This window comes from Saimiri boliviensis, chromosome 5 (genome assembly GCF_048565385.1).
Source record: "Saimiri boliviensis isolate mSaiBol1 chromosome 5, mSaiBol1.pri, whole genome shotgun sequence".
In the NCBI taxonomy this organism is placed as follows: Eukaryota; Metazoa; Chordata; class Mammalia; order Primates; family Cebidae; genus Saimiri; species Saimiri boliviensis.
This window is the reverse complement of record NC_133453.1, coordinates 1,209,078-1,224,109: the sequence shown is the minus strand read 5'-3', so window position 1 is coordinate 1,224,109 and position 15,032 is coordinate 1,209,078. Positions and strand designations below refer to the sequence as shown.

General features: G+C 55.6%; 1 protein-coding gene and 1 long non-coding RNA gene across 20 annotated transcripts in view; one reads left to right on the top strand and one right to left on the bottom strand.

The window, feature by feature from the left end:
• KIF1A (kinesin family member 1A) overlaps positions 1–3,606 on the bottom strand; it is a 100,246-nt gene extending 96,640 nt beyond the window's left edge. For 6 of the 19 annotated variants that reach the window (XM_039469607.2, XM_039469608.2, XM_039469609.2 and 3 more), the window contains exon 1: positions 2,445–2,565. The gene's annotated coding sequence lies outside the window, so the exon portion shown is untranslated. Of the gene's footprint in view, positions 1–1,158; positions 1,238–1,722; positions 1,796–2,444; positions 2,611–3,583 lie in introns of those variants that run through there. The other 13 variants (XM_074398744.1, XM_074398746.1, XM_074398742.1 and 10 more) reach the window with 13 other exon arrangements.
• On the top strand, positions 429–14,487 carry LOC120364262 (uncharacterized). The gene is made up of 2 exons (XR_012517573.1): positions 429–730; positions 6,646–14,487. It is a non-coding gene; the product is annotated as an uncharacterized LOC120364262 (long non-coding RNA).
• The last annotated feature ends 545 nt before the right edge of the window (positions 14,488–15,032 follow it).

Below are 15,032 nucleotides of genomic sequence, written 5' to 3'. Positions count from 1 at the left end.
TGGTCTCAGGCCTGAGGGACTGGCCAGCTGGGCATGTGCAGGGCTCTGTCAATCGTAAGTGCCTAATGCTGGCAGTCCCTCCACAGACCCCAATTCTGTAGGACCAGGGCTCTATGACAATGTCTCCCTTCCTGGCCCCGCCCCACCCAGCTCACTCGCTTTGGCTGGCACTGACCAAATGGCCTGAAGAGACGTCCCCAGTCTCTCCAGGGACTTCTCCAGACGCTACGTAGCCGTCTCGCCCTCCACCCTCCACAAATCCCACAGGAGGACTGCCCTGCCCTACTCGCAAAGCACATGGTGGGCCCAAGGTCAGCAGTCACAACAGCAGTGAGGGCTGCGAGGCACAGGCTGGTGGCCATGGGGTGGCCTCTGTCTGAATCCCGGTCCAGCCAAGTACCATCCCCGGGCTTTGGGCAGAACTCCAGGCTCCTCCTGTCAGTGGCTGACTCGGCAGAGCCCCAGATGGGGCAGTCTGTGGGACATTCCAGGGGCAGCCCGGGCGGGGAGCAGGGCTGGGACACAGCAGACATCTTGCGGGCTCCACTGCGGGGGCCTCCCTGGGCCGGACCGGGAAACCTGCCTTGGCACCTGATTCCAGCCTCTCTCTGCCCCGTGGACCTCGCCGGGGGAGGACAGCTGCAGGGCTTCAGATCCGTCTGCAGCCCGGGGTGAAGCTGGTCATCTGGGCCCGCCTTGGGTCCAGCACCCTCCGGAGACTTCACCCCAGGTAAAGGCTGAGCTCCCCTGGCCCCACCCGGGCGCCTCAGCCAGCGGCCTGCGGCCCTCCAGTCCAGAGGGTTCCTGGGTCTTCACTTCAACCACCCCATCACCCTAACAAGGAGCCCCTCTAAATAGAGGTGTGTGTTCAGCGCAAGGGCACAGCTGAGCTCTGGCCCGGGCCCGACCCACACCCTGCACCGCCAGCCCCGTCTCCACCAGGCTCCACACCTGCCCACTCCTGACTCCCCACTCCACAGCCCCGCTGAGGCCAACCACACCTGCAAAATGGCCGCCGCAGGTGCAGCCCCAACCCCCGTGGACCCCAGAGCTCCCCTTCAAACCCTCTGCTGCCTTCTCAGACCACGAGGTCGCTGGCATGGTTCCCGGCAGAGGCCTCGTCAGCCTGCGTGCCACCGCGTGTCCCGCAGAGCCCACCTCGGTGTCGCGCTGTGCGTCCCCAGGGTGAGGCCGGCACCAGCCTTGCGCGGCCGAGGCCTCTCCGCACCGCCTCCTCTCCGCAGCCGCAAGACCCAACCCTCTTGCCCTTTAGTGCCGGCAATGCGGGCACCCCTGGGAAAGGGCCGCCGCTTGGGGAGGGGTCCTCCAGTCTCTGGGGAAATGTCCCTATTCCTGGGGACGTGGGCGCGCATCGGGTCCGCGCCGGCGACGTCGCGCTCGCGCCAGCAGGCCCCATGACTTGGCATTCCCTCCTTCCCCTCCCCCCCCGCCCCTGCGGCCGGCAGCACCCCCCCAACCCCACCCACCCGCGCACAGGGTCTCGCGCCTGGCGCCCGGTGCCTGCGGACCCTCCCTCCCGGCGGGGACGCTGCCCCGGCCCTTCCCCAGCCGGGGGCTGTGCCCCGGGTTTGGGAGAAGTCGAAGTGAGGGGCGGCTTAAAGGGGAGTGCGAAGGTCTCCGCGGCCACTGTCCCCTCGCGTCACCCAAGCCCGGGCGCCGCCAGCTTGGACCCCGCAGCCCCTCCCCCGCCGCGGGCCACACCTGTTACCGGGCGCTGGCTGCTGAGACGCAGGCGGTGCGCGCCGGCGGCCCCTCCCGATGCTGGGTCTTTCTGGAAGGGAGCTGGGGTCTCCGGGGAGGGGACCCGGCGGGGGAGGGGGTGATGGGCAGCCCGGCGGTGCGACGAAGCGGGTGGCCGGGCCCCAGAGCCGCAGCCCCTGCCCCGCCCGCCTGTTTTGCTCCCGGCTCCAGCATCCGCTCTCCCCCACGCGGGGACCGGAGCAGCTGCCTGCGCCCGGCCGCCCTGCGCGCTCTCGGCCTCCCAGGTGCCGCGTCCGCGTCCTCAGCCCGGCTCTCCATCCCTGCCCGCCCCTCCCCCGCCGTCTGGGCGCAGCCCCGCCGACCGCTCCTCTCCAGGGGAGCGGGATCGCCGGGGAGGGGCGGGGGTCTCCGGATCCCGCGGGCCGGGCGCGCCCTCCCCAAGGCGATCCCCGCCCCCCTGAGCCCAGGGCCCGGCTGCAGCAGCGATCGCAGAAAGAGCCTTTCCGAGCGGCGCCTGGAGGGCGGACACCCCAGAATTTCGCCATTGTTCTCTGCGGGGATGGAGGGCGGTCTGGAAGGGAAGGAGCCTCGCGGTGCCCGCGCTTCGGGCCGCAACGAGGGCGCCGGCCGGAGCTCCCCGCCCCGGGCGCGGTGGATGCAGGTGAGGGCCGCGGGCGAGGCGAGGGGCGAGGGCGCGCGAGGCCCGGCGGCGGCGGCCTTACCTCTCCGGCGTCACCGGCGGCCGCCCCGCATGGGCACCGGCAGGGCGCGGGCTCCCGAGCCCGGAGCTGCTGCCGCTCGCCGGCTGCTCTGCGCTGTGACGGCGGCGCCGCGTGACGGGCTGCGCGCCCCCGGCCCGGCCCGCCCCGGGCCCCTCCCGAGGCGCTGGTTGGCTGCGCGCGGCGCCCGAGCTTCAGCCGCCAGCTGGTTTGTCGCGTGGGGAGAGGGACGGGCGACGCGGCCGCCGCGGGGACGGGGCTGGGGACGGAGGGGGCCGCGGCGTGACGTCACCGCTGACACCCCGGCGGGCCCCGCGGAGGGCGGGGGGCGGACACCGGCTCGGCTCGGACGCGGCGTCCCCGGTCCCGGCGCGCCCCTGAGACCTCGCGGGGGAGGGACCGGAGCGCCCCATCCCGAAGCCCCGCGGAGCCCCCGCCGGGCTCCCCCGCCCCGGCCCCTTTGCAGTGAAATCGTACAACGTCCACCCGCCCCCGCCCGGAGCCCGCGACAGACGCATCGTGGGGGGTGGGGGGGGTGGGGGTGGGGGGCGGGCGGGGCGGGCGGGAGGGATGCCGGCTCCGGGTGTAACAGGTGCGCAGTGAAATCGCATCTCGCGTCGGGCCCGGGCGCCGGGGGAAGAGCCGCGGTGGCCGAGCCCCCTCCCGCCCGCGGGACGATGCAGCCCGCCGGACCCCCGCCCCCCTCGCGCCCCGCCTCCCCAGGCCCCCATTGTCCTCCCGCTGGCCTGTCCAGCTTAACTCCTCTGGACCCCCAGGTCACAGCCCCTCGGGGGCCACCCGGGCAAACCCCAGCCTGCGTCACCCGCCCCCAGCCGCGCCGCGATCGCGGTTCCAGGGCCTGACTGGCGTCTCCGTGCGCGCCACCGCCCTCCTCCACCGCCCCGGGGCTGGGCACCTTCCACAAAGCCTCTGGCGGCTCGTCCACGGGGACCTCCCCGCACTGCGGTGCGGGGGTGCACGGACCTCGGGCCACCCCGAACCTCAGGGCCGGGTCCCCCCCAGGCCAGCCCCTGCCATGGGCATCCTGGCTAAGCCTCCCTGGCGCCCAGCAGGGGCCTGCGCTGCCCTAGCGGCCCCTCCGTTAACCATTTCATCCACAGGCCAGGGAGAGCCGGCTTCACCTCAGTCCCCACGGCTGTAGGCCAGCGCCCTGCAGTAACAGCGGCAGGTGCACAGCCGCGGGCCCCCACTCCCGGCCCCAGCCCCGCCGAAACCAGCTAGGCAGCTCCTCCTCCTTCTCTATTTCCTGGAACCACTGGCGTGAGACAGAAATCAATTGTTCTCCGTAACGTGGTAGAAACAGTAAAACCATTCGGCCTTCTGGGGCCGGGGTCTTTATCACCTCGTCTTCCTCATGCTTTTTAGTCTGGCAAGTTCTGTATTTCTTGCGGCAATTGACATTTTTCTGGGAATTAATCTATTTCACATTAATATTTAAATGAGTAGCATATCTTTTTTTCTTACATCTCTAGTTTCTATGCTTGTTTCTTTATATTCTGACTTTTTTTTTTTTTTTTTAAGATAGGGTCTTGCTCTGTCTCCCAAGTTGGAGTGAGTGGTGCCATTTTGGCTCACTGCAGCCTCAGCCTCCCCAGCTCAATCGATCCTCCCACCTCAGCCTCCCTAGTAGCTGGAACTATAGGTGTGTAGCACCATGCGCAGCTAATTTTTGCATTTTCTGTAGAGACAGGACTTTGCCATGTTGCCCAGGCTGGTCTTAAACTCCTGAGCTCAAGCCGTCAACCTGCCTCCGCCTCCCAAAGTGCTGGGATGACGGGTGTGCACTTGGCCTGTATTTTGTTGTTTGCATTTTTCTCTTTTAATATTTTTAAATATTTCCAGAGGTCCAGCTTGCTTCTGTTAAACGTCTTTCCCGTGATTTCATTTGCTCCTGCCCTTCTGTCTTATTTCCTGCCTTTGTGGTTCTTTGGATTCCATCTGTCCCTCTGTCTTGAACTAAGTGCTTAGCTCCTTTGTAAACCTACTGATTTTCCAGTAGATCTACTGTTTGAAAAGCCACAAAACTCCTCCTACGGGGCTGCCTTGGCTGAATGTCACAAATTTGGACATAAAATGTTTTCATTATCATTCAGATCTAATATTTTCTACTGTCCCTGATGATCTCCTTTTAAACCCGGGGTTATTTAATGATGTTATTTACTTTTCAATGCCGTTTCTTTAATTATAACCTTTTGTTACCAGGTTCTAACTTAATTGCATTATTGTCAGAGAAGTCTGTATTCAGTCAAGGTGCTGGCAGGAAGCAGATGGCACACTCGGATTGGGTAATTTGAGAAGTGCTCGATAAAGAGACCATCAACAAAGGTGTGGGCAGGACTCAGAGAGCCCCAAGGGCTCAGTGGCACTGCAGCCTTACTGCCTGTGGGGAGTGGGGTGGGCAGAAGCAGAGGCTCAGGTGGGGGGTGCAGCCAGCCACAGTTTCCTAGAGAGAGGGCCAGGGCAGCAAACCCCGGACCTCACGCTCCCTCCGCCCCTGATCGGTAGGGCTTTGGCTGAGCCCAAGCGGAAGCTGGAGGGCAGGGGCACCGAAGGAGTAGGGTCCATTTAGGGCAGTCTCCCAAAGAATGGGCAAAGGGAACTCAGAAGCACAAACAGAAGCTAGCAATCCAGTCTGCACGGCCCTGTTTCTCCGGGATTCACGGAGGCGTCTTTAGTCCTAACACGTAGTCTTACTTCATACATGTTCTACGTGTGTTCAGAATGGTTGTATTCTCGGCTTGATGGCCAGAGAGTTCTGTATATTATGTAATAGTTCAAAATTATTAACTGTTGACTCAGTAAGATGAGATCCCAGAAAAAGTTTTTTAAGGTTACTAATTGCATTGATCAGGATTTGGAGATTTCTGCTAATTTTTGTCAGTGTGAACTATGACTATTATTTTTTAAAATCTCCAGTGAGCATAGTGGAAATATCTGCTTCTCCCAGCCATTCTGGCACGCGTTGCTTGCTGTGTATTGAGGCCCTATTTTTAGATACTGATGATTTTGATGGGCATGCGTTATCTTTCTGTGGCTCCTTGCACCCGGATGCATGTGTGCCCTTCCTTGTCTGGTGTTTGGAGTTTTTTTTAATTTTTGCCTTAAATTTGAATGTCATATGTTAACATGTCAATCCCGTTTTCTTTCACTCATATTTGCCTGCCATGTCTTTTGCCAATTTTTTTATTTTAAGCTTTTTGTATCTTTTTAAAGCATATCTCTTTTAGGCAACCTATTATTGAAATGTTTTAATCTAATCTGCTTCTGCCTCCGTTTGTTTGTTTGTTTGTTTGTTTGTTTGTTTGTTTAGACGGAGTTTCGCTCTTGTTACCCAGGCTGGAGTGCAATGGCGCGATCTCGGCTCACCGCAACCTCTGCCTCCTGGGTTCAGGCAATTCTCCTGCCTCAGCCTCCTGAGTAGCTGGGATTACAGGCATGCGCCACCATGCCCAGCTGATTTTTTGTATTTTTAGTAGAGACGGGGTTTCACCATGTTGACCAGGATGGTCTCGATCTCTTGACCTTGTGATCCACCCTCCTAGGCCTCCCAAAGTGCGGGGATTACAGGCGTGAGCCACCGCGCCCGGCCCTATTTCTGCCGCTTAATTGGAATTTAAGCCACTTACATTTATAGCAATTACTGTTACATCAAGACTAAGCTTTTCTGCCTGGTCCCTGACTGCTCCTCGTCAAACAAAGTCAGAGATGCCAGTGCTGGCCCCTCCGTCCACTGCAAGACCCCGGCAATGGAGAGCTTTGTCAGGGATACCCATCAGCTTGGCCAAAAGCTTCTGGGAAGCGGACTGCAGTCTGAGACTCTTCCTACCCAAGCCCCTTCCCTCTCTGTCTCTTTCGCAGGCTCAGACCTGCCTCTGGGTCTGAAGCTCCTCTGCCTGCACCTGCCCCTCCCCTCCATCCTGCATGGGCTGACTCCCAGTCGCCCTTCCTCTAACGCCATAGAGACATGACATGCATCCCCAGGGAGCGTGTCTTACTCTCCAGCTGGCCACATTCCTTGGGCATAGAGTGACTCTGGCCTGGGAGCACCCAGTGGTGTTGGGGCAGCGGCTGTTCTAGGCAGCCTGCAGTGGGAGGCACAAAAGCCAGGCGGGTGCAGGGAAGGCCCTGAGGGTCAGGCTCCTTCCTGAAACCCATTCCCGGTCCTTGCTGCCTCCCTCCCCAGAGCCCGCAGACGAGGAGGCGCTTCCTTAGCTGTGCCACGCCAGCCCATGGGCATCGTGGGCATCGGTGAGAAGGCTCTCTGGGCAGCTCTCTGTGGTCACCAGTGCCGTCCCACCCAGGAGGATCCTGCAGCTCCATAACAGTCCCCGTGATGGCTTCCCCATGGTCCAGGCCATCCCAAGGTGGGCAGGAGAGCAGGACTAAACTGTGTGTCTCTCGTCGGCCCCCTGCCCTGGCTGCAGCCTCCACCCACTTCACAGACCTCGTCTGTTTTTCTGCTGGGATCCTTCACACAGGCCCAGTGACAGAACGTGAGGGGCCTGATGCAAAATGAAATAAAGTTGCCTCGTTCAAAAGCCCGGCAAAGTGCAGTTAAAGGTGCTGAAGATACAGCCCTCTTCCTCCCTCCCCCACGCGCTCCTGGCTGGCCACGGTGTTTACTTGCTCTTTAATGCCATTCTCAGCAAAGAAAAATTAAAACGTTAAGTTGCTAGCATGAATCTTGCTCTTCGTCTTTCTATGGTAGAATGCCAGTTTTAAATGCAGATAGAAGAGCTTTCAACTCAGACACCAAATCACTGAAATCATTCAGCTCAGATTTCGCAGCTCGTCCGTGTGTCTTCTGTTCTCAGCAGAACAATGGAGACCACGCACGACACTCACTCGCCCGCTTCTATGTCACTTCCTGATGCTGGCACCAACACTCAGCTTCTGCTTGCTGATGAGGAGGGAGAGAGGGAGGGAAGACGCCGGGTCTGCCTGCCTTTCCCTCCCCTTCCAGGCTCCCACTTCAGCGTAAGGGCTCGGCCAGTACGGGAAAGTAGAACGAGTAAGAAAAGACATGACGGGGTCCTGGCCTTCCTGTTCCTTAGGCCACCCCCGCCCCCTTCTGCGTGTGGAACAAGTTCTGGCTCAAATGTAAAGCGTGGCCTTTCTGGGTTGACTCGTGCCACGCCCCCTGGGCTGCAGGCATGACCCGCTCTAGCTGGCACTTGCGTGAGTCTTGCTGAACCCCAGGCCGGGGCACTGTGAACTCCATCCCGCCGGCACCACAAAACACAAAAGGTGAAATTATTAAGGCCCTCGGGCCAGGGCCAGCAGAGCACTAAGCCAAGAGCGGGCCGCCTGCTGGGACGCAGCTCCCAGACGCAGTGGCGGAGGCTGCCAGTTTCACCTCTTCCCTCCCTCCCTGTCTCTCTCTCCCCCCCCACCTTCTCCTTCATCCCTCCCCCCCCTTCCTGCTTTTCCTTCTTCTTTAAATCTCATTGTTTTTCTTTGAGCCCTTGATCATTTTTCAACCTCTAAACAGAAAATGACAAGCAGATCGGCCTGTGAAATGCTCTGGGGCTTCCCTCTGCCCTCCCTGCTCAGTTACTGCTTCCTGAGGTCAGAGTTCATGGACCCAGCACGGGAACAACACTCGAGCCCCACCCTCCGAGCCACTAGATCAAGAATTTCTCATATTGGTGCCCCCACAGCTGGACTGAGGACCCACCCCCACTGCCCTCTCTGCACACACTCCGAGGCAGGTGGGCAAGGGTAGAGTGGCATGTCTAGGAATGCTGGGCACCCCGGAGCAGGCTCTGCCCACCCCAAACAGATCACTAACGTGGAAGGAGTTTTCAAAGAGCAGCCACCTGGTGGGCCTGGGCCCCGGTAATTTCTCATTCTTTCAAACCTAAAAAATCTAGACTGCTCTTACATGACTTAAAATGACCCACAACTATGACAAGGAGGAGATGGGTGAGATTGTTTTTGTGAAGCCAGCATAACGCCGATGCCAAAACCCGGTGCAGAAATCCCAAAATGGAAACCCACAAACCAATTTCACAGCAATACGGATACGAAAATAACATAACACAGCCAGAGAGAAGTCAGCAGTACATGGGAATGATCCTGTGTGATGGCTAGATTCTTCTGGAGATTACAGTTGTGGCCCGGTATCAGGGATGGCGTGAATACAATCATCCATCCTAGGAAGTGACAAGATAAAAAGAAACGGGATGATTTTAGTAGATGTTGGAAAGGCATTTGACCAGAAAGCCAGCTATTTCTAGTTAAAAAGAAACAGCCAGAGCATCTGGGGAAAGACGGCTTCTGCCTTCACTTGAGGAGGGAGCGGCCGCGCAGGGTCTCGGGGAAAGAGCCCAGCCCAGGGCAGCAGGTGGCTTCATGGCCATCAGTTGCATGACTCTGGGCAGGTTCATGAGCCCCCTGTGCCCGTGACCTCTTCTGCAGGTCACAGGAATAAGAGCTTTACCAACCCCATGCAGCGGTGCTGAGGATCCGGTGAATTCCCACGTAACATGCAGAGACCAGGGCTGGCCACACCACGAGCCCTACATAAAGGGGAGCTGGGTTGGTGAAACAACAGAGAACGCCTGGCTGCAGTGAAGGGTGTGCAGTCTCGCCTCCATTTCATTTAGAAGTATCCGCCCGTGCGATTAGAAAAGAGAAGAAAATAAGTGACATAAATTGTATTTGGTCTCTGCCCTCGGTCTCCGCCACTGCGCTCCTAAAATGCTTGTAATGTCCTAAGCGAAGGGGTCCTAGGGACCATCCTTTGTTCTAATATCTGCTTCCTAGACCAGATACGTGGTTCCGGGACCTCAGGTCATGACACGGGGCTCCTAAATCCCTTGGGCTTTCCTGGGGATAGGAGCATCTTTTGTTCTAATGAAGTGACTCTTGGGGGGTTCCTGGATACCTTCAGGATGGGGGCTGGTCACCAGAAAGATTAAGCCATATGTAAAATCTCGGAACTTTCAGTCCCCCCGCCACCCTCTGGGGAGGGGAGAGGCTGGCGACTGAGCAGCGGGTCAGGCTGTGTGACAAAGAGCCACGGTCCAAAGGCTGGTGTCCTCCTGCAATTTATGTGTTGGAGCTGAATCCCCAGTGTGACAGTCTGAAGAGGTGGGGCCCTTAGCAGGCAACTGAGTCACGAGGATGGAGCTCTCGCGCACAGAATTAGTGCCCTTGTTAAAGAGCTTCAGGAGCCCCTTCTGCCCTGCGCTCAGGGAGGACCCTCATGGAGGGCACCATCCGGGACGAACAGGCCCTCATCAGACACCATCTCTGCTGGCGCCTTGATCCTGGACTTCCCAGCCTCCAGAATGAGGAGCAATCAATTGCTGTTGTGTATCAATGATCCCATCTGAGGTGTTCTGTTTTAGCCGCCAGAACAGACCAGCACGGGAAGTCTTCACAAAAATCCCTGAAGGACAGGGTTTGCAGAGCTTCTGGGCTGGCGCACACACCCAACTCCACAGGAACAGAGGCTCCTGCACCCCGAGCCCGTCCAGCCCCTGCCCGTGTAGAGCCACAGCCCTAGGGTGTCCCCTGTGGCCCTGCTGAGGCGCTGGATCTGAGAAGTAAAGAGACAGGACACAGAAGGACTGGGGAAGACAGTCGGGCTCGGGGGCCACGCCACTTACAGGCAGAGACAGGCGAGGCCCGAACGTCCAGAAGCCTCTGCATTTATCAGGTGTAGGTCGGGGGGAAGGGTAGTGAGTAAGGCCACCTTTAAGCACAGCGATAGGGTCAAGACATTGATGTGAGTGATAAGCAAGGGGTCCACCCCATTAGGTCACCGAGGCAAGGAGGTGGGCCGTGCGCAGTGAAGAGGGTGCAATGTGCAGCATCTCTTGTCTAGAGGCAGCCTACTCCTAAGGGATTCTATAGGAGGATGCTTTGAGCAGCAGCAGCTGACAAGTATACGGCCACCTACTGGCGGCTTCCAGTGATTTCTACAGGAGGAGGATCTGAGCAGAGCAGTAGCTGGAGAGCTGACGAGTTACACAGTCACCAGGCGTGGTTATACCGGAGCGGTTTTCAGCCCTCGGACGCTTGCGGGATTGCCGGTCTTCGGGCCGCCTTCCACAAGAACTGGAGCAGGGTCCCACAAGTCCTTTATCAGGAGGCGTGGCTCTTACTCCAAGCCTGCCACACAGCGGGTATCTTTACAATGCTCAACGCTGCCGCCTGGGCCATGGATTCTTGTCCTGGTGTAACTGCCTCTCCCTTGAAGCATGCTCTGCACCGTGTCTGCTCTGGGCATTCCTCAGACTATGGACTAAGACATCATTTTATATATATATATAGGGAAATAGCTGAGAAGTAAGATATTCTTCAGGCACTAATTCTGTAAACTAATATATGATTATATAAGGAAATGACTAGTAGTAACACTGTCACCTGAGACAGTCTTCAGACACGAATCGTGCCGGGATCCACTTAGCTCTCCTCCCTCGGTGCCCGGATGGGCGGCTCCCCACAGCCTGTGTCCCTCTCCAGGTGGCCGTTCACCTGTGTCCCTTCCAGGTCCTCTATCATCATCCAGTACATGCAAGTGTTTCTCTGAATTCTGTGGCCTGTCAGGAAATTGCTGAGCCTGAGGAGAGGGTCCTGAAGCCTCTGATTTGCAGCCAAGGTGAACACAGGTGTGGGTAACCTGGGACCCACTACTTGCCTCCCTCCCTCCCTCCCTTCCTTTCTTTCTTTTTTTTTTTTTTTTTTTTTTGAGGCAGAGTTTCTCTCTTGCTGCGCAGGCTGGAGTGCAGTGGCACAATATCGGCTCACCGCAACCTCTGCCTCCCAGGTTCAAGTGATTCTCCTGCCTCAGTCTCCTGAGTAGCTGGGATTACAGGCACGCACCACCATGCCTGGCTAATTTTGTATTTTTAGTAGAGATGGGGTTTCACCCCATGTGAGTCAGGCTGGTCTCGAACTCCCGACCTCAGGTGATACGCCTGCCTCAGCCTCCCAAAGTGCTGGGATTGCAGGTGTGAGCCACCGTGCCTGGCCAGACGGGCATCTGAAGTGGGGCGGTCTTGACAGGCGAAGTCCTTAACCGGTGGGTTCCCCACTAATTCCTGGTAATTAGTGTCATCACTGAATTACAGGACACCCAGCTGGTGTGAGAAGAGTTGGATAACTGGACGGTGTGGGGAAAATCACCATCACACTTGGTATCAGAAGTGTTCAGGACAGGGAAGAAACAGCTGATTTTTTCTATTCAAATAGAAGGTTAAAATATTGGAATGGAAGAAACAAAATTATGATTTGTAGATGATATCATCTATCTCGAAAACTTAAGGGATGCGTGACAAGCTATAGGGAACAGTAAGTTAGGAGCTGGCATTATTAAAAAGTTAAAAAAAAAAAAAGTAGATGTTGGCACGGACGTGGTGAAAGGGAACGCTTTACCCATGGCTGACGGGAATGCAAATCGGTGCAACCACTGTGGGAAACAGAATGGAGAATTCTCAGAGAGCGAAAGGCAGAACTACCGTTCAACCCGGCAATCCCGCCGCAGGATGGCTGCTCAAAAGGAAGTCATTACATAGCTTAGAAAACAACACTAGCAAGACACACGTTTATCGCAGCACAAATCACAATTCCAAAGATAAGGAGCCAACCTGAGTGCCCATCGGCTCACGAGAGGACGAAGAACGTGTGGTACGCATACACCACGGAACCGTTCTCAACCAGAAAACACACAGAATGATGTCTCTGCAGCTACTTGGATGGAACTGGAGGCCATTTACCCGGAGGGAAGTCCTTCGGGAACGGAAAACCGGTACCGTATGTTCTCACTTCTAAGCGGAAGCTCAGCTGTGGGTACACGGAGGCATACCAAGTGCTGTAAAGGGCACTGGAGACCGGGAAGCGGGGAGGGCGACAGTCAGGCACGGGATGAAGACCATGAATGGGACACAGTGCTCACTTTTCAGGTGAGGAATTCACAAAGCCCAGACCTCACCACTGTGCAATTCAGCCATGTAACCAAAAACCACCTGTAGGTCAGGCACCATGGCTCACACCTGTAATCCCAGCACTTTGGGAGGCCGAGGTGGGTGGATCACCTGAGGTCAGGAGTTCAAGACCAGCCTGGACACCATGGTGAAAAACACCCCGTCTCTACAAAAATACACAACTTAGCCAGGCATAATGGCAGGTGCCTGTATTCCCAGCTACTCGGGAGGCTGAATAGGGAGACTCCTTTGAACTCAGGAGGCAGAGGTTGCAGTGAGCCGAGATGGCACCATTGCACTCCAGCCTGGGTGACAGAGTGAGACTCTGTCTCAAACAAAACAAAACAAAACAAAAACCACCTGTAGCCCTAAAGCTATAGAAATATTTTTTAAGTTAGGAGCTGATAAGAAAAATTATCACCAATAAGGCAACTGTTTCCACAAAAAACAAGGACCAGTTAGAACCTATTATGGAGGAGTCCAGTCATTAATAGTAATCAAAAATTGCTAGAATATGTACATACATAAAGAATACATAAAAGAACAAATAGAATGCCAGAAAATAACAATAAATGTGCAGTTTTCTCACTCATAAGGGAATGATACAGAAAACTTTGAAACTCCACTGAAAAGTAGTAAATTAGTGGAAAAGCACAGCATATTTTTGGAAGAGGCGATATTGTAGAAGAGCTAGTTTTCTCTAAATTAAAACTACACATTCCTTGCAATTAAAATAGCAACAGCAGTTCACATGGAAACACCAACATGCAAGACTAATCAGGAAATATGTTAAAAAGAAGATGGAGGAGAGTCAGCCCTAAGGTACCAAAACATGTTACAAAATCTCATAAGTAAAAAGATACCAGTGTTGAAGAAGAAACAGATCAAAATTTTATGATAAAAAGTGTCCTTTCAAATAATTTTGGGGAATGGATCATTTAATAACCGGCATCAGATACTGTAGGAAAATATAGAGCTGGATCCCCACCTGACATGTGGGTGACATCAAGATAAATTCCCGATGGAATCAACATTAGTTTGTGAACACGAAACCTTAGGGGCTGGGGTGAGACATGGTGGCCGCGTGCAGTGTCCTGGAGTGGAGAAGGAGTGGCATGTCACCCGAGCCCTCTAAAAAGATGAGGACTCCACAAAACCCCGGCATCTCTATGGCCCAACACCATAAGCCAAAATGAAAACCATTTCCACACTCAGGAAGATGCAAGGAACGGCCGGCCACGTAAGGAGCCCTGCAAACCAGCAGCAGGCAATCTGAGTGATGACCCCAGACATGGGCGGAGACTTCGAAGGGACAGTTTACAGAAGGAAAAACAGAAAGAGAATGGGCCAACAGCCGGGGGAAAACATGGCCGCAGTTAAAAGAAGTGCACAGTGACACAGCGGGGTTGTTTTTTGACCTATCAAATCAAAATGTCTGATGACGTCCAGTGTGCCCAGGCCACGGGAACACGAGCCCCTCTGTGCCGTGGCGGTGGACGTCGTGGTGGTGGCCCTCGTGGTGGTGGACGTCGTGGCGGTGGACCTCGTGGCGGTGGACGTCGTGGCGGTGGACGTCGTGGCGGTGGACCTCGTGGCGGTGGACGTCGTGGCGGTGTCCAGGGCAGGTAGGGCAATGTTTCTGATGAGCAGTTTGTCACAATGCACCTGCATTAACGTGCTGTTACCCTCAATTCAGCAATTCCATGGCTAGAAATTTGCCTGTGATACATACACACACAAAACTTTGCCAGCATAAATAGGCAAGAATCCTGACCACAACATGGATTTTAAAACGATGTAATTGGCCAGGTGCAGTGGCTCATGCCTGCTATCCCAGCACTTTGGGAGGCCTAGGTGGGTGGATCACCTGAGGTCAGGAGTTTGAGAGCAGCCCCGTCTCTACTAAAAATACAAACAAATCAGCTGGGTGTGGTGGCACGTGCCTGTAATCTCAGCTACTAAGGAGGCTGAGCCAGGAGAATCCCTTGAACCCAGGAGGCAGAGTTTGCAGTGAGCCAAGATTGTGCCACTCACTGAACTGCCGCCTGGGCAACAGAGTGAAACTCTGTGTAAAAAAAAAAAAAAAAGAACGAAATAATCAAGGTATTCGCCCACTGGCACTGGCTAACTGGACTGGGGTACATACAGGAGTGATTTCTCCAAAGCTTCTAAAACGCGGGAGTGTCAAAAGTATGTGGTGATGGGGAAGATGACGGGGGATTTGCTGTTAAATTGTTTAGCAGGGACACAGAAGAGTGAGCACAATGGAACCCTCTCGCCACGTTTTTTTCACTGAAAAGAATCGCAAGAAACTGTTGGCCTTTGTGATGACTGGGGGTGACTCTTGGTGGGGGCTGTTGAGAAGCCATTCACTCCTTTCTTTTAAATATATCCTGTTCTGGGTATACAGTTTGAATTTGTAAATATTACTCCGGTGTAACTTTGTATGCCAATGAGGGAAAGAGTGAGATGCGTCCATATTTACTTTCTTTTGGTAACCCGCTGAATCTACACTACTGATTAATTCGCATTGAGGAAGACGTTTTAAAATGCGATTAGAGATGTTAAATCATACCAAACTACTAATGTCTACTTTTGACCTACAAATTTTAAATGGTCCCACCTAATAAAAATA